This window comes from Myxocyprinus asiaticus, chromosome 23 (genome assembly GCF_019703515.2).
Source record: "Myxocyprinus asiaticus isolate MX2 ecotype Aquarium Trade chromosome 23, UBuf_Myxa_2, whole genome shotgun sequence".
Lineage (NCBI taxonomy): Eukaryota > Metazoa > Chordata > Actinopteri > Cypriniformes > Catostomidae > Myxocyprinus > Myxocyprinus asiaticus.
This window is the reverse complement of record NC_059366.1, coordinates 20,559,528-20,581,683: the sequence shown is the minus strand read 5'-3', so window position 1 is coordinate 20,581,683 and position 22,156 is coordinate 20,559,528. Positions and strand designations below refer to the sequence as shown.

The following is a 22,156-nucleotide window of genomic DNA, read 5'->3' as shown; positions in this document are numbered from 1 at the left end:
GACTTGGACCAAATAATAAAGAAAAGTAGCCAATAAGTGCCCAACATGGATGGGAACTCTTTCAATACTGTTTAAAAAGCATCCCAGGGTGATACCTCAAGAAGTTAGTTGAGAAAATGTCAAGAGTACATGTCTGCAAATTCTAGGCAGAGGGTGACTACTTTGAAGATGCTAAAATATAACACAGTTTTGATTTATTTTGGATTTTGTTTATTCACAACATAATTCCCATAGTTCCATTTATGTTATTCCATAGTTTTGATGACTTTACTATTATTCTAAAATGTGAAGAAGAAAAAAATTATAATAAAGAATGAGTATTTCAAAACTTTTAACCGGTAGTGAATATTCTTTGGTGAATCAATCAATAATCTGAAAAGTGTGATCCACTTTGTTTTTGTCCCATTTACAGAGCTAGGGCTGTGTACAAATACTAAATTTTTTTTTTTTCAGCCCACCCACAGAACGGACAGCTAGCAGACTGAGGATATATTTGCAGAATTTGACAAAAAGTGTATTGGATTAGAACTACTCAGTGCACTTTTAAAAAGGTTCTCATTTTGCTCTGTTAAATTGGTCACAGAAAAATATTAGATGCATTGGCCGGGAATCGAACCCGGGCCTCCCGCGTGGCAGGCGAGAATTCTACCACTGAACCACCAATGCTTGCATGGCATAGTAATGTGGTGTCACATGGTGGTTCGTGGTTTCTTAACATTTTTCAATTCGTTTTTTCCCTTTTCTTTCTCCTTTGCACCCACACAATTTATTTGCCACTTTCGCTACCAGTCTTGGGGAGCAACTAACTAAATGCAGCAATGCTACTTTCAGTAGATTTCCAGTAGTTCAGCTGCTTTTCAAGTTGTGTATAGACAAACACATATCGCAAGTTCTGCTTTGACTGGACAGACATTACAGTGAGATTTGTTTTTAAAGAAAAAACACTTTTAAAAAGGTTCTCATTTTGCTCTGTTAAATTGGTCACAGAAAAATATTAGATGCATTGGCCGGGAATCGAACCCGGGCCTCCCGCGTGGCAGGCGAGAATTCTACCACTGAACCACCAATGCTTGCATGACATTTTTATGTGGTGTCAGATGGTGCTTCGTGGTTTCTTAACATTTTTCACTTCTTTTGAGTATAATTTTCTCTCCTTTACACCCATACCATTTCTCTGTAAATGTCTCTGCCAGTGTTGGGGAGTAACTAACTAAAATGCTTCTTTCAGTTGAGTGCCTGTAGTTCAGCTGCTTTATAACAAAAGGAGACAATGGTGGACAGTGGTACTTTCATTTGAGTTTTCATTTTTGGGTTAACTATCTCTTTAAGGAGATGACTAACTGAGGTCACATCTTCTCTATTGTGAATCAGTCAATGATCTGAAAAAGGTTCTGCTTATCTATGCCAAACACCCGCATTACTCATTGAGGCATTGTTATGCAAATCATAGTGACTAGAAAGCATGAATCAGTGTTTACCTTGTGGAGAGCCAGAGAGTGTCCATAGCACTGTAGGGGGCCACCGTGGATTGGCACTACATCCCATGTGCTGCGCTCTAGATTATAGCTGCAAAACAGAGAGTGAAACATAAAAGAAAGTAATAGAAAGCACGCACACCCTGCACAATAGCCAGTAGGTGGCGATATACACATAGAATGCAATTCACCAAAAAATAAAATAAATACAGTGGGGGCTCTACACCCACTGTATTTATTTTATTTTTTGGTGATTCGCATTCTATGTGTAGAATGGCTAAAATTTACTTTTATAAAGATGACCCAAATGCTACGGTAACCTGTAATACACGCAAATTGTTCTTCAAATATAACTAGTGCTATGCATATTAATCAAGGCACCCACTGACCTTAGCTAGAGATTTTCTACATGATCAGCATAGCTTTGTGTGTCTGGTTGCTGTTCGCTCATTCAAGAACGTGATTCGACGATAATTACAAACATGCCTGGAGTACGTGACATGACGGACTGCAACTGTCACCTGCATGCTAGATTCCTGCTCTAAACATCTTTTGTTCATCCCAGAGAGCATGAGAGGAGCTATCTAATGCCTGACGACATCTAGCTACATTGATTTTTTTGTATTTTTATATATATTACATATAGCAAACTAAAACCCATTACATGTTAGTGAAGATGTACCCATCTATTGTGAACTGTAGGGAGATGATGCCACGACAAGTCAAATTCGACTCTACTAAAGGCCTCAACTATTAGACTATTAAGGCGGTCTCGTTTTGAAGGCTCTGTTCTCCGGAGGTTGCATTTGTCAGCCACATCACAGAAGCTGTCTAGTTTCATAAAATCGAGAAGGACAGTCTGAATGCAGCCTTCGAATGCGACCTTCTTTCATAGGAATTCAGAGCACTCAAGAGGTGTATCCTTTGTTGACACTCACAACCCACAATTCTTTGCTTCAACAGAAATGTACATAATTTCTAGGGAAAATAATGACGCAGATTAAACCGAAAATATGATGTTCAAATGCAAGTATGTTAATTCCCAAGTTGAAATACCTCAATAGACTGCAGTAAAATATACAATATGAAAAAATGACTATAATATGTAAAATTAACTATTATGAAGTAAATATAAAGTACAGCCACAAAATCCATTTTCTTTTTTCTCTACATCGTTCACTCAAAGCGCTCGTGCAGGTTGAGGGTGATGCATGATGTCATAACCACGATACATTCTGTTTCCGTTAGGGATGTTCCGATATAATTTTGAGAAGAATTACAGATACTTTTTTTTTTTAGTACTCGCTGATACCGAGTCCGATACCTGTTTTTTCTGAACTCAATAGCAGCAGTTTATTTAAATTTTATCATCAAAATTGTTTAAATAAATAAATTAAAACTTTAATCAAACTGAAGTATAACAATTAATTTTCAAAATAATATTGTTTTATTTTTTTATCAAATGAAGTGCTTATATACAGAACCTCACAGCACAATCCTAAATACAACACTGGAGTTATTTTTGTCAGATAAAGTGTTGCATAACAGAACATCACAGATGTGAGATATTGCTTAAATATAATACAGTTATTATTGATTTATTATTATTATTATTATTAGTAGTAGTAGTAGTAGTAGTAATATAACAGTGAATATTACATAACTATATTGTAGTTATCTCTTTCTGTCATACTTTTTTCATTTAAATTGAGCTTTTATTTTGGCAGATCTTTTATTTTGAAGTGTTTCTGTGTTGTTAGACCAAGGAGCTCTGACATAATGATGGCAGATTCCCAATCCAGAAAAGCAGGTTGCTACGTGAATCACAGTAATTATTAAACCGCAAAAGGCTACTATATAAATAAATAAATGTATATGACTTGTGCTAAAAAGTGAATTAGCGCTCTGCCTGCTGTCATCTGCTACAAAAAGAGCATGCGATGCTCATTACAGTGTTTTCCGTGTATGAGCCAAAAAAAAAAAAAAAAAAAAGGTATGAGCAGTTTGTGTCTCTATGCCTGCACAACACCGGCTCCGCACATTCACAAGCACTCGCATTTAAAAACGTACACATGCACGTGCAAACAATCTATTTATCTTATTAAATCACAGCTTTTGCTGTTAAATAATCTCACAAGGACATGACGTGATTTTAATCTGTGTGCTGAATGTTCACGTAATGACATTCATACATCAGATGTATCGGTTTTTGGTATCGGAGCATTTTTACGAGTACGAGTACAAGTACATGAGCACGGTCTCGGTGAATGCCTAGTTTCCATTTGTCCTATGAAGGCTATCTCATTTAAACGAAGCTATTTTGAAGTTGAGAATGCTCAGTATACCACTGCCTACAGAGGAAGTGTCCTACCTAGCAGCAGCCTTTAAAATAAGACACAGCCTAAAAATCCATAGTCATGCAAACCCTCTTGGTTTATGGTGTCACCAGGCAGAAGTACTTACTTTATTACCATCTGAAAGGAGCTGTAGTTAAAGGTGAACCCTCCAATCACCCACATCAACTTGCCATTAACCACTGCTTTATGGGAAGCCCGGCATAGTGACTGTCCATCAGGCTTCACATTTGGAAGAAACCAGTATGGTTACATACTGGTATTTAACCAGTATGGTTATACAGTATTTAAGAACAATCTGGACCTGAGATGGGAAATATTATGTTAGATAAGAAACTAGACAGATGTATTCAACCAAACAGATGTTCTCAATGATGGTGGACTGCTGAAAATTTGCTTAAAGGGATAATTCACTCAAAAATTAAAATTCTTTCATCATTTACTCAACCTCATGCCATCCCAGATGTGTATGATTTTCTTTCTTCTGCAGAACACAAACAAAGATTTTTAAAAGAATATTCCAGCTCTATTGGTCCTCAAAATGCCAAGTGAATGGTGACCTGAACTTTGAAGGCCCAAAAGGCAGAATAAAAGTAATCCAAAACACTCCAGTGGTTAAACCCATATTTTGTGGGTGAGAAACAGATCAATATTTAAATCATTTTTAACTTTATATCACATTTATTTCATATATCATTGCATTTTAGCCACCTACTGGTTGGGACTGGTAAAAGGTTGAGATTTATAGTAAAAAAGGACTTAAATATTAGGGATGTGCGAGACTAGTCGACTAGTCGACTAAACGGTTCTGATGCTGCTAGTCGACACTGGAATTACTAGTCGGTTAATATTTCCCCCCATTAAACTGATCATAATTTTACGTTTAGCTTTATATTTTTACAGAGGCTGCACTTAAATTACTGTCATATTAATGTTACATATTTTAAATAGAATTAATAATACAAATATTATTTAAAAAAAAAGAGGATATCTGGAGCAGATACAGAGTTTAATTTCACCTCAGGCTGCACGTGCTTCTTCCCTCTCTAACTCGCGGCACGCGCAGGAAAATATCCTCTCGCTAGACAAGCAAACTCAGCATAGTAGTTATGAAATCACTTCGGTAGTGCGGGAATCAGCTTTCCAAATGTTTGAAAGTCCCTAAGGATGTTTTAACATTTGAGTCTTCTTTACATCTGTGCATGCTTGTACGTTATTTTTCCGCTGAGCGGGCTTTTTCAAGTGCAGGATAGCCGCCTCAGGTGAGTCAAGTCCCGTCTTTCACCAGACCATGTCGACGGGTTAATTTTACTCATCAAAAAATGTAAGCTTTTGAGTAAGTAGCCTAGAAAATAACTGTTTTAGACTAGGTATGCAATTTTTTTAATCTGCTGATTGAGAAGGCTATTTTCAACGATGTGCCGACTGCTTAACGTGTTAAACTATCTTTTGATTTGTTTATTGCAGGCTACATCACAGGCCTATTTTTTCTATCCTATAGCTACTTTTTTTTTTTTTTTTTTTACATCGTAACTGTTATTGGTTAAAGTTCTTTACCGAAAAGCTGTCATATTAGATCAAGGGCTAATGCACGACTGCACGTTGTGAATTACACGCAACTTTTCAGCGCATTTTTTTCTCTCTCATAGATTTGGCTTAGTCTACCTGTTAATTATTTTCAACAATGTCCTTACTGTTTTAATATGTTAAGTAACGTTTACTTGGTGATTTCTGTTTAGAACAGGCTTTTAGGGTTGTTATACTTGCGTACTATTGTTTGTACAGATGAACGTGGTACCTTCAGGCGTTTGGAAATTGCTCTCAAGGATGAACCAGACTTGTGGAGGTCCAAATATTATTTATTTATTTATTTTATTTTATTTTATTTTATTTTATTTTATTGAGATCTTGGCAGATTTATTTTGATTTTCCCATGATGTCAAGCAAAGAGGCACTGAGTTTGAAGGTAGGCCTTAAAATACATCCACAGGTACACCTCCAATTGACTCCAATTAGACTATCAGAAGTTAATTGGCTAATTGCCTATTTTCCAAGCTGCTTAAAGGCACAGTTAACTTAGTGTATGTAAACTTCTTACACACTGGAATTATGATATAGTCAATTAAAAGTGAAACAATCTGTCTGTAAACAATTGTTGGAAAAAAATGACTCGTGTCATGCACAAAGCAGATGTCCTAATCGACTTTCCAAAACTATAGTTTGCTATTATGAAATCTGTGGAGTGGTTAAAAAATTAGTTTTAATGACTTCAGGCTAAGTGTATATAAACTTCTGACTTCAACTGTATATACTGTGTAGATATTGCTGCAATAACATTATGAAAAAGTAGATCCCATTCCAAAGTGTGAGTACCCCTGCTGTAAATGATGGTGATGGATGCTTTGAGAGGTCGACCGATAGTGTGTTTTGCCGATACCGATAAATAAGGTGGGAAAACAGACCGATAGCCGATTAATCGGCCGATAGTTTTTCAAATGTATCATTTGAATAAAAACTTAACACTCAATGTACAGTAGTGCTGAACTTTAGTATTACTTTCCATGGTGATACTTTAATACATTTCTCACACACTGGTACCTTCTTTAAAGCCTTTGCCATCTAAAATTAATGAAAATATTAATAAAATCTTACACGTCAAATGTGTTTGTTGTTCAGTAGTAACATAAAACACTGCCTTACAAAGCCAAATAGCAACTGTATACTTCATCACTACTGATAATATTATTTTATTTTATTGTCATTTTAAATCTATAAATGATGTACAAGAAAGAGAGAGAGAAAAAGGGACAGAAAAAAATCAACTCAAGTCTTGTCTTTTTATAGGTAATTTTAGAATGGCATTGTCTATATTATATATATCCACGTGTCCTCACATGAACACATTGTATTATATAACAACGTGCCCTCTCATGAATATCAAATTTATTTCAGACAGATATATTTTAGCATGCTCTTAAATTTTTTGTACATAAATACATCATAAAATTAGGAAGTTTAGACAGAAGTTAATTTTGTCAGAACAGAGAGAAAGAAAAAAAAAAACTTTAAACAAACTTTATAGTCAAAAAACTATCAAACGGAAAACTATAAAACTGTTCCTGTGTGTGCATTCACAGAAACCGTGCTCGCGCTTTGTCTTCTGGAGCAAATGAATGACAGAGCAAAAACAAAAACTCAGGCAGCATATTCATAAAAGGTTGTCAATAATGATTGATTTATAACTGATAAGTAACTTATAAATTCACTTAGAAACAAAACTTCTTCGAAGCGCTCATGTTTATAATCTGACTGTAACAAACTGTAAGCACTTTATTCCGAAAAAACAAAACTCAAAGGATATGCACCGATTCATAAGTGACTTTTTTAAATTCAAAATAGCATATTAAAAGGAAGATTTCAGGTTGCAGTTTCCATCCTTGACTTTGGAACATTGTTCTAACCCAGAGGTTTTCAATTGGTGAGGCGCGCCTCCCCTGGGGGGAGTCAGAGAGCCCCAGGGAGCCCCAGGGGAGGCGCAGCGCAGGGAAAAAAAAAACATAACGGTTCACGTCTGTACACATCTGTCCTGCTAGCTTGTGTGTTAAAGTGCGTGTTATGCAGATGCGTGTTGAAAAATGGATTGCTTTGTAGTGTCTACAATACAAAAGTCTACAGGAGAGGAGGCAGATTCCCTTCACCTCCACTTACTTAAGTGACTGCGGGTTTTCCGCTTTGACCCTGCTTAAAAGCAAATACCGATCAAGGCTGCAGGTGGAGGACAATTTACGTTTATTCCTTTCTACCATGCAGCCCAACATCAACCAACTGTGCGCATCAAAAAGTCGGACTCATTGTTCTCACTGATGTAGGGGCGATGAAAATGAAGAGGCAAAATCGGCAATCAGATTTCTTTCTTTTTTTTTCTTTTTTTTTTTGCTTAACGTAGGACTTTATGGAAGTGATTTTTACACATTTGATACTGTGACAAAACAGTGCTGTCCATCTTGCTGATGTTGTTTGATGTCTGATGTTGATGTTTTCAAAGTTGAATTGGCTTAAGTAGCCTAAAATCTCCAAAATAGCTCTTATTCAATTGAGATAACGTTAGTAGCCTGTGGCTGTTAATGAACATGTTTCCAGTTTAGTTATTTGACCGTAGAGGGTTATCTGTTCAGTGATCAGAAAATAGAGCTGTCCATCTTGCTGATTTCATTCTATGTCTGATTTTGTTGGCTCTTTGGTTATAGGGCTGTTGAGAAAACTTCGTTTAGTTTTTTGACTGTGGAGGATTCTGTTCAGAAGGCTAATTTTAACAGTTTCCTAATTGCTTGAATGTGGTAAAAATGCGTTGCAAAGTATGTGTTCACAATATGTTTTAAAAAGAAACACAAACGTGTTTGAAATGTTTTGAAAAAATATAACATATTTCAAAATGAATCTGAATTTAAAATGGAATGTTGATAGCTTAATAAAAAAGTTTATCTTAATAAAAAAAAAAATGTAGATTGATGAACAGCCTAAAAGCAATACTAATAATAGTATTACTACTACTACTAATAGTAGTAGCCTAGTAGTACCAATAATAATAGCCTAATTAGTGGTTGTGGAGGTCTTTGGTGGGGGGGGGGGGGGGGGGGGGGGTTGGGCACGGCTATCTTCAAGTTCTCTAGGGGGAGGCCCAATTTGAAAACCCCTGTCATAAATTCATGTTACTACACCTACATTTTACATTTGGAGTCAAAAATGGAGTTTTGTATTCCTTGCCACAGTCACCTTTGGCTTGCTCATGGGGTCCAAAGACTGTAATTTTTAAGGTATGCTTTTTAAAAATTCAACTTCAGATTTTTATTTTACAATATTCACATCGTTGCTGTGAGTGTAAATTTCAACTTACAAATACAAATATTTATTGTACAAGTTCTCAAATTCAAATCTACAAGCTCTCGAGTTTTGCAAACGATTTACCTTCATATAACACATGCCACTAAAGCTGCTTTGTGATACTCTTTTAGTACAGTCAATGGCAACGTGGACACCCGAAGTATACCCAGGCCTTAAGAGTATGCAAGTCAACACATGAGTTAAAAGTGTCATAGAAGCATCACAAAATGATGTTGTTACTTCAGCAATTGCATGTTTCATTTCACGTTTGCTTTTATGCTATATCGCATAGAGTCGCTTTATTGCTTTAGGTTTAAGGTTTAGGGTAGTGAGGTACATTTTGTGAATTTAAAACTAGATAGAGAATTAACTTTAAAAAATGTATCTGTTTGAGAGAACATTTAACACGCTTTTAGTGCCACACACTGGACATTTCACCTACATGTACTGCTGCAATACGTGTACTGATCCACGTAATGTTATTTTGCAAAAACATTGCCACAGTAGCAAAATTTTCATGAGATCAGGCTGGGTAAATCAATTAAGAATGAGTAAATTGGTAAAAACGGATAGTTCAGATTCTTAATTCTAAATGGATGAGCTGCATTTAAAACCACTGTAAAACAGATAATGCGCCAACTTGCTGCATATTAAAGCAATTCCACGACGCGTTTTGCCTGGGAACACCCCTTACCCACTATAACACTGACTCTCGTGGTGTATTGCTTTAATAATCAAATCAATTTGATCAAATTAAAAATTAATGAAACAGTACATTATACACAATATATTATATATTACAGAATTGGTCAATGGCATGTGACCCTGCTGTTCCACATAATTGTGAGGTTATATTGTCTTTACCCCCTGACACTTACATTCAGCTCCGAGTTCACCTCCCAGTGACTGGGGTTTCATTATTTGATCTTCTGCTGATAAAAAACAACAACAACAAAAAAACCCATTACCAACCACCAAAAATGCTGAAGTAATAGCAAAACAACCACTTCCTCAGGCTTGATAAACAACAGAGAAGTAAACTGAAATATTTTCTGTATTAAGGACAGTTAAAAACCTACAAACACAGCTCCAAATGGTCTCAATTACTGAATCAGTTCTCACAAACTCACAAAGATTACTCAGGGGCACCTGCTTCATGATGCTTTGAACCAGCACAGCCTACTAAGTTTATGTCAGTATAGTCCTGCTATCTCAACCCAAATCAGTGGCTGAATATCAATGCCTTCTCAGCACTACTGTAATCCAAATTTACCCCATTAAACCACTTCAGAGATAAAATGGATTTGCTTTCAACAGTGGAGGACTCACATGACTTTCTCAACATGTTTGTTTTAAAGCTGAAGTGTAAGAATTTCTAAATATCCCAATTTAATATGCAAAGAAATCTATAACTGAGGTATTCAGTGGTTGATTTGCTGAAAAGTGTACTGTAAACAATGTGACCGATATAGCAATATTGGTTTAACCACTGGCTTGAGATTGGGGTGGGAGTCATGGGATTATCTGTGGCGGCACTAAAGTCTCACCCACAACTGGGTCTCACAGACAGTGACAAATAGGCTGTAAAAGTCATCCAAACTTACCCATCTGATAAATAAAAAACACACTGAAATAGAAGTGGTCAGAAGCTAAGACAGAGTGTCTGATTAAAAGGGGTAATTAGTGTGTGAGGTCTTTGCGAGTGGTTTAGAGTATGTCTGTGGAAATGTTCTTAGTTCGGGGCAATGGAGGAGTCAGGAGACAACGAAGCAGGTTCAAGGTTAGCTCTTTAATTGGCAGTTTTCTTTCTCTACACACACGACGGTAACCGTCGTTATAAATAAACAAACAGGTTAACAAATGTGGCACACTCTCAGACGCTGTGGTGCTTTAGATTACACTCTCTCCTCTCTGATCCTCTGGCTTGCCTTTTAAGTCTCCCTCCACCATCACTATAATGAGAGACAGGTGTTAGAGATAATTATGAACCAGGTGATGAGCCTTACCGCTCTCTCTCTCTCTCCCGCAGACTGACACATGACCACGACCCCCATGCCACAATGTCTTAGTGTAAATAAATGTTTACAAGGTTTTCTTCTAAAGCCCTTAGTGGTGAAGAGTCCCTAATTACAGTATACTGTATATTAAGAGCTAAAACAGAGCTTGATGCTCCAGTGAGTGCATTACATCAACAAGACCAATAGTGACATCAACATTTTTGCACAGCAACAGTTTAAGATTTGGGGTCATTTATGCATTTTTGTAAACTTCCATTGCTCTTCCGCAGATGTCATTTTCAGGCAAGAGTTTGCAGGTTAGTATATGAAACTGGTGTCACTGTGCAAATTAAACGATTAGAAATGGCGATGTTTATTATGCAATTTCTCTGTATGTAGCCTTGAATAGGTTTCATTCAAGCTGTCAAACCACAAAAAGACATACTTGTAACTGAAAATACATTGTGTAGGCTATATGAAAGAAACATATACGCAATATATCATCCAGTGATGTCCTTCGGTAATAATTTGGGTCAAATTTAATTGAAAACTATGCGAGTTGCTCTCCGTGGCGCTGCAGAATTTTGAGCAGCCTCCGGAGTCGTAGCTGGGCACCACCGACAGACCCCGAGCATCAGTGTGTGCACCTTCATAGAAAATAATTGTTTCGAATTTTACAACACACCATGATGTCCGCCAGACTGGTGTGCGACCCCCTTTAAGTAACCCTGGCGCTCACACTTTACCAAAGTTGTGTTGAGAAATATGTATAAGTGACAAAGACTATTTTGCAATGAGTGGCCCTATTTATAGCTGGAAAAAATGCTGATATAGATCGATTATCATCGGCAAAATTTTCTTATTATCAATGTATGGAAAGATAGTTTGTTGGTCTTAGCTGGTCTCCAGACTCATCAAGCTGATCTTTTGGCTGGTTTTAGAGGGCCTTTTTTCAGCTGAGCACCAGCTTAGCCAAGCTGAGAGACCTACTTCAAGCAGCTGAGACCAGCAAACCATCTTAGGCTAATTTTTACTTCGTTTTTCAGCAGGGAAACTGGTCTTAGCTGGTCTCCCAGCTTAGTCAGGCTGGTCTGTTGATTTAAGTTTGGGGCACTTTTTCCACTGCGCTCCAGCTTAGCCAGGCTGGAAGACCTGTTTAGACCAGCTAAGACCAAATTAAACCTGCTAAGACTAGCAAACCACCTTAGGCTGGTTTAAGATGGGGGGGTTTTCAATGGGGAAGAAAACACAAGGCCAACCCTGCAGAAAAAAGCAGCTTCCACTCTAAAATGGGTTGCTGGTCTTAGCTGGTTTAAGCTGGTCTAGCCAGGCTCCCATCTTGTCCAATCTGGTCTTCAGCTGGTCTCCCAGCCTGGCCAAGCTGGTGCTCAGCTGGTTTAGCTGGTCTGAAAACTCTTATAAAACCAGAATATAGAAAAGGAAAGGGAGTATGAAAAACATGAGATATGAAAAGCACGAGATTAACATAAAAAATATAAAAGAGTTCATCCGCAGGTTTTGTGTTGAACTTCAGGTGAACTGTCTCTCTTTAACCTGTCGAAATGCCCCCCCTGTAATGGGGGAGAAAGGCTGAATCTGAAGAGAGAAGATGAGAGCAAGAGAGAGGAACAGGGAAGAAGGATGGAATGAAGCAGAGGATGTGTTCCTGGATAGGCGATCAAAACAACACCAGCAGGAGTACTGGAAGACACACTAGCGACTCAGTAAAGCAAACAGAGTAAAGGTCAGAAGTTCTCCGAAGTGACCTCAAACTGCATACAGTTCTACACTTAATACCCTTCATCCTTCTTCCCATTACCATTAGATAGTTTTTTTAACCATGAGAATGTAATACAAGTTCCTCTATGGCAGTGGTGAAGTGTATTATTATTACAGTAATGTGGTATATGTTAGTGTGCGGGCTTCTAACTAGAAAAAGCCACTTTTCCACGATCAGGCCGAACGGTTCTGAGCACAGTACGGAACGGTTACTGTAGCATTTCCACTTGAGCACAGTTCGACACGGCACGATTATCAACCATTCTTAGCCTGGAATTCTTGGCACGGTTAGCTAACCGTACTCAACTGTGCTGGTAGAATGGCTTTAATAACGTGGCAACTCATTTAGTGTATTTTTATGATTTTATTATGATGGTTTAACTAGTATTGTAGCCTACATTTATTTTTCTACATGCCTTTTTCGGCAGTGAAGTACATTACTAGCTCATTTAAACTCAAAATACATCAATCTATTCTCATATACTATTTTCATATAAAACTTATATAATATGTTGTCAATAAATATTATTTTTAGCTAGTCTGGGAACTTTTACCTGTCTGCATGTGTGTCCGGTGGAAAACACAAGCCCTCAGCAAATGATGGTAAACCTCTCGCCTTTTCTCTTTACTTTTTGCTACATAGTCCGTGTCTTCACTGTTTGTTAGCAGAGTAAAACCAGGGGGAAAAGCAGTCCTAAAAACTGGAATATGCGGTCATCCTCCATAGTGTGCTGCACTCGCTCTACTATTTACCTCTCTCACATCACCAAAAGACGGATCTATAATGTGCATTCTCCTGATTTCACCGCACCACAGTGAAAAAAGAAAGCGTAACCGAGCCAGCTGGCCTGGATCGGCTTGGAACGGTACGGTTTTGCGATGAGAACTGTTCAGCCCAATGGTGGAAAAGTGGCTTAAGACTATAAAAGGGTGCCTCATTCTGTGGTCTTCATTTTTGTTCATGTTTCAATCATTAAAATTGAAACCCTATTTACGTTCTTGATACACATTCTATTGTGCATGGTGTATGTTATTACCATTAAAAGTAAGTTGGTCTTCATAATATTTTATCAAAATGAACCCTGAAACAACTTTCCTTTTTGGCTAACATCACAAATCCCCTTTAACTTTTCAACCCCAGACTTCCACCACCTGGCTCCATTCTGGTATGCAATGCCCACTTTTCATGATCCAATCATTCTTGATGCACTAAAACATGTCCCATTACATCTACGTTTTTTCTTTTTGATTATCCTGTTTCACTTAGAAATACAATGGACTACAGAAGGGTTGCCAGCATTTCATGCTTCTTTTCTGGTTTTCTTGTGAGTATCATCTAGAAGTAACCAGGTTTAAATTGTCATTTTTTTATTGATTGAATTCAACCATTATTATTAACAAAAAAACATGAATCACCATCATCTGTCCTACACTAAAAATAAAAAGTAACTAAAAAAGGTTAACCTAAAAAATGTGTTTCATTTGGTAACATCAAAATTAACTGATTTGGTTCAAGTCAAAAGTACTTAAACATCACTGAATACAGTTCATTAGTTTACAGTACACCAACAAAACTAATTTTAAGGGTTAGGTCAGGTAGAAATAGCTTGTCATGGTAACAATTGCAGGTTACCACTTTTTAAACTGGTAAAAAAAAAAAAAAAAGCAATTCTGTCAAATTGAGGCTGCAGTTGATATGATTTTTTTTTATTTTTTTATTGCTGTACTTCTGAAACAGCTTGACTATCTCATAGAGTAGCACTTTCATTAAAATGTAAAGGTTTTTACACACACACAAAAGAGCACTTATACGCTTGATACCTGCTACAGAAAGACAGTGCAGAGGTTACAGGCAGCCTGTGGCAACTGACATCTGCTAAAATAGAAACAGTAACTGTCTATGTGACATAATGAGACAGAGAAAAAAGACAGCAGAGAACCAACTTAGTGATTGTCCTACTAAGATACAGAGAGACTAAGGGTGTGTTCACATTTGTAGTTCGGTTCTCTTGGTCCTCTTGGTCCAGACCAAAAAAGAAAATGATACATTTAGTCCTGGTTCGCTTAGCGTTCACACTGGCATTTTTAACACCGAACCTAACGATACAAAACCAAAGGCATCAGAAAAAAGTCACAACCCGATTGGACAGCTTTAATGACGTATATTTTTTGACGGAACTTGCTGAACATCTAAAACAATGTTGGCTGCTGGGCGAAATGCGCTCGTTAGATTTATATATGTATATATGGTGGTATTTTTACCAGCTGAGAACAAACGAAGAGCTAATAAAATGTGTAAAGAAGTCAAAACAGCGGCAGGAATTCCTCCGTTGCACACACAAACGAAGATATGCTGCATGGACGGCTGACGGCATTTCCGACGCCTGTACCGAACTGTAATGGGCAACATAACTCCTATGATGAGAAGAACCAGGTATGCTTGAGGTCAGTATTAGGCAAATTACTTCCTGTTTTTGGTCTGTTTAGACGTCTTTGGTCCAGGTTGCGTTCATATATCAATCGAACCGCACCAGAGTTCGTTTGGAAGTGGACCGAGACCCACTATCCAGGCAGTCTCGGTCCGCTTGTTTGGTGCGCACCAAGGTTCGGGTGACAGCGTTCACACTTGTTCAAATGAACCGCACTATCAGAGCAATCGCACCAGAGTTCGTTTTAATCGAACCAAACCTGCCAAGTGTGAACACACCCTAACAGACAACAGTTACTATTTTCCAGTCAGACACAACACTCACTGACTTAAGAAAAAGAGGATATGAGTGGTGATAAAGGGTGTTTTCAAAGAGGTCAGGCATCTGTTCAGATTTAATATCATTGCATCAAATGTATACACAAATTTAGATATAATAAATCTGACCACAAAAAGGTCTATAAAAAGATACCAGCCAAACCACACACTGCCATTACCAATAACTCATATCCTTGCTCGAAAGTCCAGCTTATGTAGGTAGCTGTGTTTTTGAACACGGGTAGTTGGATTTCAGCTGGTCCAAGAAGGTGATTAGCTGGTCCACCAGCTACCATGTTCCAGAAACAACAATTTGACCACCATAAGCTGGTATGACCTGCTTGTAGCTGGTTTTTTGATGGTCCATTATGGTCAACCAGCGTGGACCAGTTAGAAACCAGCTACTATGTTCTAAAACACAGCTACCAGCTTAAGGTAGATTTTCCTGCAGGGTAATGTGAATGCAACTGTGGTCATATAAACAACTTACTAACACACACACACACATATAAGAGATCAGCACAGAGACAATTGTCAATATGTAAAGGACATTCTCATACCAAAGGTCTTTGTCATCGTAATGCTCTAACCAACATCTCCACCCAATCACAAAACTGCTTGTACCCACCCATGCGTTCACATACAAACACCCCTAAAAACAAATCTGAGGTCGCACCAGAGAGCTGTGAATTACACTTCATAATTAACACTTGAGAGAACATATCAATTAAACATCACTCTTCAAGTAAACACAAATCTTTAATCAGCTGTTAGTAAACCACTAATCACAAGACAATATTTGATATTTTTGTTGTTCGTTGTATAATACAAGCAACCTTGTCTCATAGTGAAAACATGACTATATACATTTTTGCAAAACTTATAACACGTGTCTAGGTGAAATGAACACTAGAGGCACTACAACAACTGTGTGTTTTATTCACTTTCACTGAAATCATGACTTTAATGACTGATTATGATTTTATAAATACTTATTTTTCTCTCTATTACTCAGACCCGGCTAATTTATGATATCGACACACTTTTACACAAAAATATCTTTTAAAAAACAATACATTTTAATGCTTTTATTACAGACTCACCTACATATACATACACTTAATCCAACATGATTAGCTTGTGCGGTAGCTCACCTGATAGAGCATTGGACTTAGAGTCAGAGGACTGTGGTTTAAGTCTAGCCATGAACTCAAGCTGACATGTGACATTACAGAATCATAAAAGCAGCACAAATGATGTGAGTGCTTTTTCATTTCGCTTCTGCATTTTAAAACACTATTGGTTAGGTTAAGGCATTGATAAGTTAAGGATGTCTTTTTTTAACTTCTCATATATATTTTAAAACACTAATGGTTAAGTTTAGGCGTTGATTCGGTAAGGATGACTTTTTTAAATGTCTAATTTATTATTATTATATAATATATATATATAATATATATATAAATAATAATATATAATATTATTTATTATTATTATTTAAAATAACTATTGATTAGGTTCAGACAAAAGTTTTAGGTTAGGGAGGTACGTTTTTTAAAAATGATCTAAAATTCACCTTAAACCCACATCTGAATATGACACCATTTTACTTCCTTTTGGCTAGGGGTGTTCGATTTAGGGTTTTTTGGAGTCGACTCCGATTCCCGACTCCAGCCGTTGGAGTCGATGGAATCGACTCTTCGACTCTATTTATTTTCAATCAGGATAGTTTCAAAATTCAGGGCCATCACCAGGGATGGCCATAAGTGGGCAGTGCCTTCCCAAGTGACATATTTTCACCCCCCAATATTGCTTGTCAGGCATGAGTGGAAAATCAACGGAATTATAAAAATCATAGTTTAATTTTCACTTGTATATAGCTCACTCAATCCACTGTTTATTGCGTCCAATTGCCGCTCCATGATAAAGTTGAAGTTTTTCTGTAACTGCTGGTCAGTTTCTCCTACCCAAATCCAAACACTAACGTTAGTGGGACGGGAGAAGCTTGCTTTAGTCTAGAGGGCTACCATGCCGATGAAAAAACAAATCGCACATATTTTCTTGCTCAATTCACTTTAATAAATATTAATAGGCATATTATGGAGACGTAATAAAATAAAAATATTTTTTTAATTTGGACCGTTGTTTTTAAATGGAAAGTACAGTATAGTACATGAAATCACTTTTTTAAGGAACGTATGGTGAAAAATTTAAAATGGCAGCTTTTTAAACTCAACAGTCTCGACCACAACGGATTAAATAGCAGTGGGTTTAATTAAGATATATTGGTGTGGTTATTGCTTTGATAAAATATCACTAGCTTACTTATAAGTTAATAGTGTTTCCTATTCCATATGTTCTGGCGATGGCCCTGTGAAGATTGAAAGTCTTTAATCGTACACTAAATTCAGTTTTTATTTTCTCTTAAGAGTTTTTAAAATGTGTGACATGAAGACATAAACTTCTGCTAACAGCGCACTTTTAGTACTGTTCAAATTTGAGACACTGCATAACTTTACCTTAAAATGAATGGTAACAATGTCATTCCCTAGTTGCTGCTCATATCCAATTTTAAGAGGGAAAATAACAAGAAACAGGCTGGATCAGAAATAATTTCATTGTCATATAGAAACTAGACAAATTGGGAGAATCCACTTCTCCAACCACAGTCCCATGCATTGATGTAATACTACACAAACTTCCGAAAGTTTTAAAATCTGTCACAACCCTCTTTTTCTTTTGCACACACGCACATTGTCTCTCACTCAAACGCACATGATGAATGAGGTGGTGTCCCACCAACCAAAAGGTGTTTGTAGAGGATGTGACTGGTTCTTAAGAACAGCAATTCATTATTTTGAGCCAATCACAATGTCCTGTTCGCAAAGTTATGGAGTCGAACAAAAGAATCGATTCCTGTATCAAGTCAACTCTGGCGCCCCCAGCTGGACATTTCACTGAAAACCTGAGGCCAAACGTGATATTTTGCACGTAAATTTTGAATTGCAAAAATGTCATCATGTTCATGTAAATTTCATGAGACCAGGCTACAAGACAATCTTTCAGCGGATAAACGTTACAACAGACTAAACCTTCCATCATAATCATGCATTGTGTATAGTTTTAATTATTATGGCTTATAGTTCATCCAAACATGAAAATTCTGTTATCATTATTTACCCTCATGTTGTTTCAACACATATGACTTTCTTTCTTCACTGTGGAACACAAAAAGAGATGTTTGGCAGAATGTTAGCCTCATTTTCCACTCACTTTTATTGCATCTATTTTCCATCCAATTAGAGTGAATGTTGACCTTTTTCGGAATGACTATATTCACCTAGGTGTAAATAGCACCTGCCACACAGCACAGTTATTTGCAACCCAATAGTCTGGTGGAACCATATAAATGTATGACAAAGTGTGTTTGTGTCCCTGCAGTGGCGTGGAGAGTAAAGACTGTGCGAACATGCTTTTCGAGCGATCAGAGTTCGAGTAAATAAAAATGTATATAAAAGTTGCTTTCCTTGCAGTGATTTGGTCTCGGTGAAGGTCAGGGTGTTAAGAGAAGGGTTTGATCCAGGGTAAGGGCCAGAGTCTGTAAGTCGGTCTCACGAGTACCCAATGGTCTGAGGCGCGAGGGATGACGGCTTTCTCCTGCAGCTCGTCATCGATCATTTCTACATTGCATTGCTTCTTTGATTAGGGGTAGGGTTACATCCTAATGGAAATTAAACATAGTTTTACCATAGTAGTATTGTAGTACCATGACTGTACTCAGGGGCGGGTTTACGATTTCTGAGGCCCCAAGCAACCGACTAAGCTGGGGCCCCATTTTGAAAATTTTTGCTTAAAAAATTACATAAAATGTATTTTAAATCATAATTTTAAATTCATCCTATCAACCATTGTAGCCAAGTACATTCAAAATGTTTAATGAAATAAAAATCTAGTATATTAACAAGATAATTAATGCATGTTTTCCAGTTTTTCCACAATACAGTAATAAAAAAAATCAATATTTACCTACATAAATTTATACAAAAAAATTTTTTTGAACAGGGTGTGCAAAACCTACTACTTCACCCAGTAACATTTTGGAATTCAGTTGTTATTTATTAATTTTATAACCCAACAATTATTTATTGTTGTCCAGTTTGCCATTATAATATGATACAGTATTTTTATTACTTTGAGGATTTGTTGTATAAAATAGTAATATATTCCTGTCTTATTTAATTTACTTTCACCTGAAGCTTATATTCTGATGCTGAGGCTGTATTTTACGTAAGCATTGTAGGCAACATTCGTAACTAACATACAAAGCACAGCGGCCCATCAGCACACTAGAGCAGAAGGAAAAAAAAACATTGCCGTTTATCAAGCACTGAAATTTGCTTATTGCAGAACAATCTGGAATAATTCTAACAGTCCCCTCTTTGCAACCTGAACTTGTTCAGAACGTTAAATCTTTGTGACACCTGTGCTAAATTTCAATGACTGGTACAGAACGCAGGTGTCTCGGCATGCATTTTTGAAACCTGAAGCTCTTATTAACTTGACACAGTGTCTAAAAATGTGCCAGTCCTCCGTGAGACACTGACGAAACAGCGAGACGTGGTGCAGCAGGTATGGACATTCGTCCAGCGCATTTACACAGGAAAACAATGGCAAAACAGAGCAGACGCAGGCAAAAATGCGTTCGGTGTTAACAGCCCCTAACTCATCGGTTTGCGCATATCTGTGAGTGAGAGCGCGTGCGCGAAAAAATTTCGGACGGCCTATATATTTTTTCATAAATTACAAACCCGAACCCTACTTAAAAAAACTCAGCTGTCCCGACCCCAGCGGCTTCTAATGTGAACCGCTCCAAGAGCGCTGACAACAGCGTATTCGTGCGTGTACCCAGAACAACATGTCACCCCTCAAGCATTTTTTGTGGAGCTTTCCTACCGGGGAGGGGCCCCACGCAATTGCGTGGTTTGTATGGTGGTTAAAACCGCTACTGATTGTACTACAAATATTATAGTTAAACTACGGTTACTGTAGTAAAACCATGGTTAATTTTCTTACTATAGGTTGAAGTTTAGGGTTAGGGCTTGGTGGAGGGTTCTTGTTGGACTCCAAATACAATAAACACACACACATGCACGCACGCACGCACGCAGACACACACACACACACACACACACAACAACAACAACAACAGCAATAAACATGCTGCAGTGATGGCCCTATACTGTATGTTAGAATTTCAATTGTGGTGCAAATACTTCCATTATTTGCACCAGGGTGGAAAATTGCATCTCCCAACGTGTGTGTGTGTGAGTGTTTATGTTCCATGGAAAAAAGAAAGTCACATGTGTTTGGAACAACATGAGGGTGAGTAAATGATCACAGAATTTTCATTTTTGGGTGAGCTATTTCTTTAACCCTTAAACTCATACAGTACCTCAGGTCTTTAGTGACACAGGACCTCATTCCACCTGGTGTACCTCATCCATTTTTTTGGAGTTGAATGCCAATGTCTCTCTTATAAATTGTAACACACATACAAAAAGCCAAAATTGCAAAAAAAAAAATGTTTTATAATGGCTTACTACCAAAAGTGTATAGGGTCATTAGAGTATGTAAGAGTGTCAGGATTTTTTTTTTGTTTTTTTTTGCACTTCCATAAATTAGATATTATGATTATTTTAAATCTATATAAGTTTACTGTTACAGGATATCTATTTCTTTGTTTATTACAAGAGAAATGAGTACCATATTAATACAAATAAATACTATATCACGTTGATTTTCTGTGCAACAATAGTGAATTATCAGTATTCATTCTGCATGCACACATACATCTTACACATGCTATTTCTTACTCAAAGTGGCGCTGTTGTTTCAATGATTGACTTGATTTTCTTTTGACATTGTTATTTGACGAAGAGGCAACATGGAAGTAAACTATAGCAAGAATGACGCTACTGTGACAGGCTTGGAAAATGACTTACATAATGTTAATGGTTGCACCTACACATCTATTTATTTGTTTTTTTATGCCACCCAACACTTAATTCATTGCTAGCTGTTAGTCATATAAGTGCATTTCATCGCATTTTTTGCTGTATTTTCATTATGCATGAAAACAAGGAAGCAATTAAACTTTCTAATTGACTAGAATTTTGACCATAGCTGTCAGACCTCAACCGCCATTGCAGCATTATGCTTTAAATAACCAAAGAAAACACGTATCCAAAACACCAAGCTTTGAAAGATAGCAGAGAGCCCCCTGGAGCAAGTTGTCAAGCCGTATGCTAAATAACAGTATGTGTTGGTGTGCGCAGCATTTGAATTATTTTATTAACTTTCTAATTTCCATAAAGATTACATGTTTAAATTATGTTTTCAAGATTTAATGTTTCATTTTTAGTGATTCTCATTTTGTGTTCAGGTGTGTGTGTGTGTTATTCTGCTCTCCATTATAAAAAAAAGTAATCCATAAGACTCCAGTGGTAAAATCTTCTGAAACGATGTGAGTTAGAAACTATATAAAAAATACTTAACTCCTTTTTTACTTTAAATCTACACTTTCACTACACTATCAACATTTTGGTGGAAGTAACTTTCACTTTCACATTCAGCCACCTACTGGTTGGGGCTGGTCAAAAGTGGAGATTGACAGTAAAAAAGGACTTAACTATTGATCTGTTTCTCACCCACACCCATTATATAGCCTTCGAAGATATGGATTTAACCACTGGAGTTTCATAGATTACTTTTATGCTGTATTTATGTGCTTTTTGGACCATAACAGTTCTGGCCAGCATGCCCTTGCATTGTGTGGACCAACAGAGCTCAAATATTCTTCTAAAAATCTTAATTTGTGTTCAGCAGAAGAAAGTCATACACATCTGGGATGGCATGAGGGTGAAT

The 22,156-nt window shown here is 37.1% G+C and overlaps 2 non-coding genes and 1 pseudogene across 2 annotated transcripts; all 3 read right to left on the bottom strand.

Annotated features, from left to right (window-relative positions):
* Positions 1-18,910, bottom strand: part of LOC127414331 (attractin-like protein 1) — a 491,512-nt pseudogene extending 472,602 nt beyond the window's left edge.
* trnag-gcc (transfer RNA glycine (anticodon GCC)) lies at positions 596-666 on the bottom strand. Its single transcript has one exon. It is a non-coding gene; the product is annotated as a tRNA-Gly (tRNA).
* trnag-gcc (transfer RNA glycine (anticodon GCC)) lies at positions 1,000-1,070 on the bottom strand. Its single transcript has one exon. It is a non-coding gene; the product is annotated as a tRNA-Gly (tRNA).
* Positions 18,911-22,156: the final 3,246 nt, after the last annotated feature.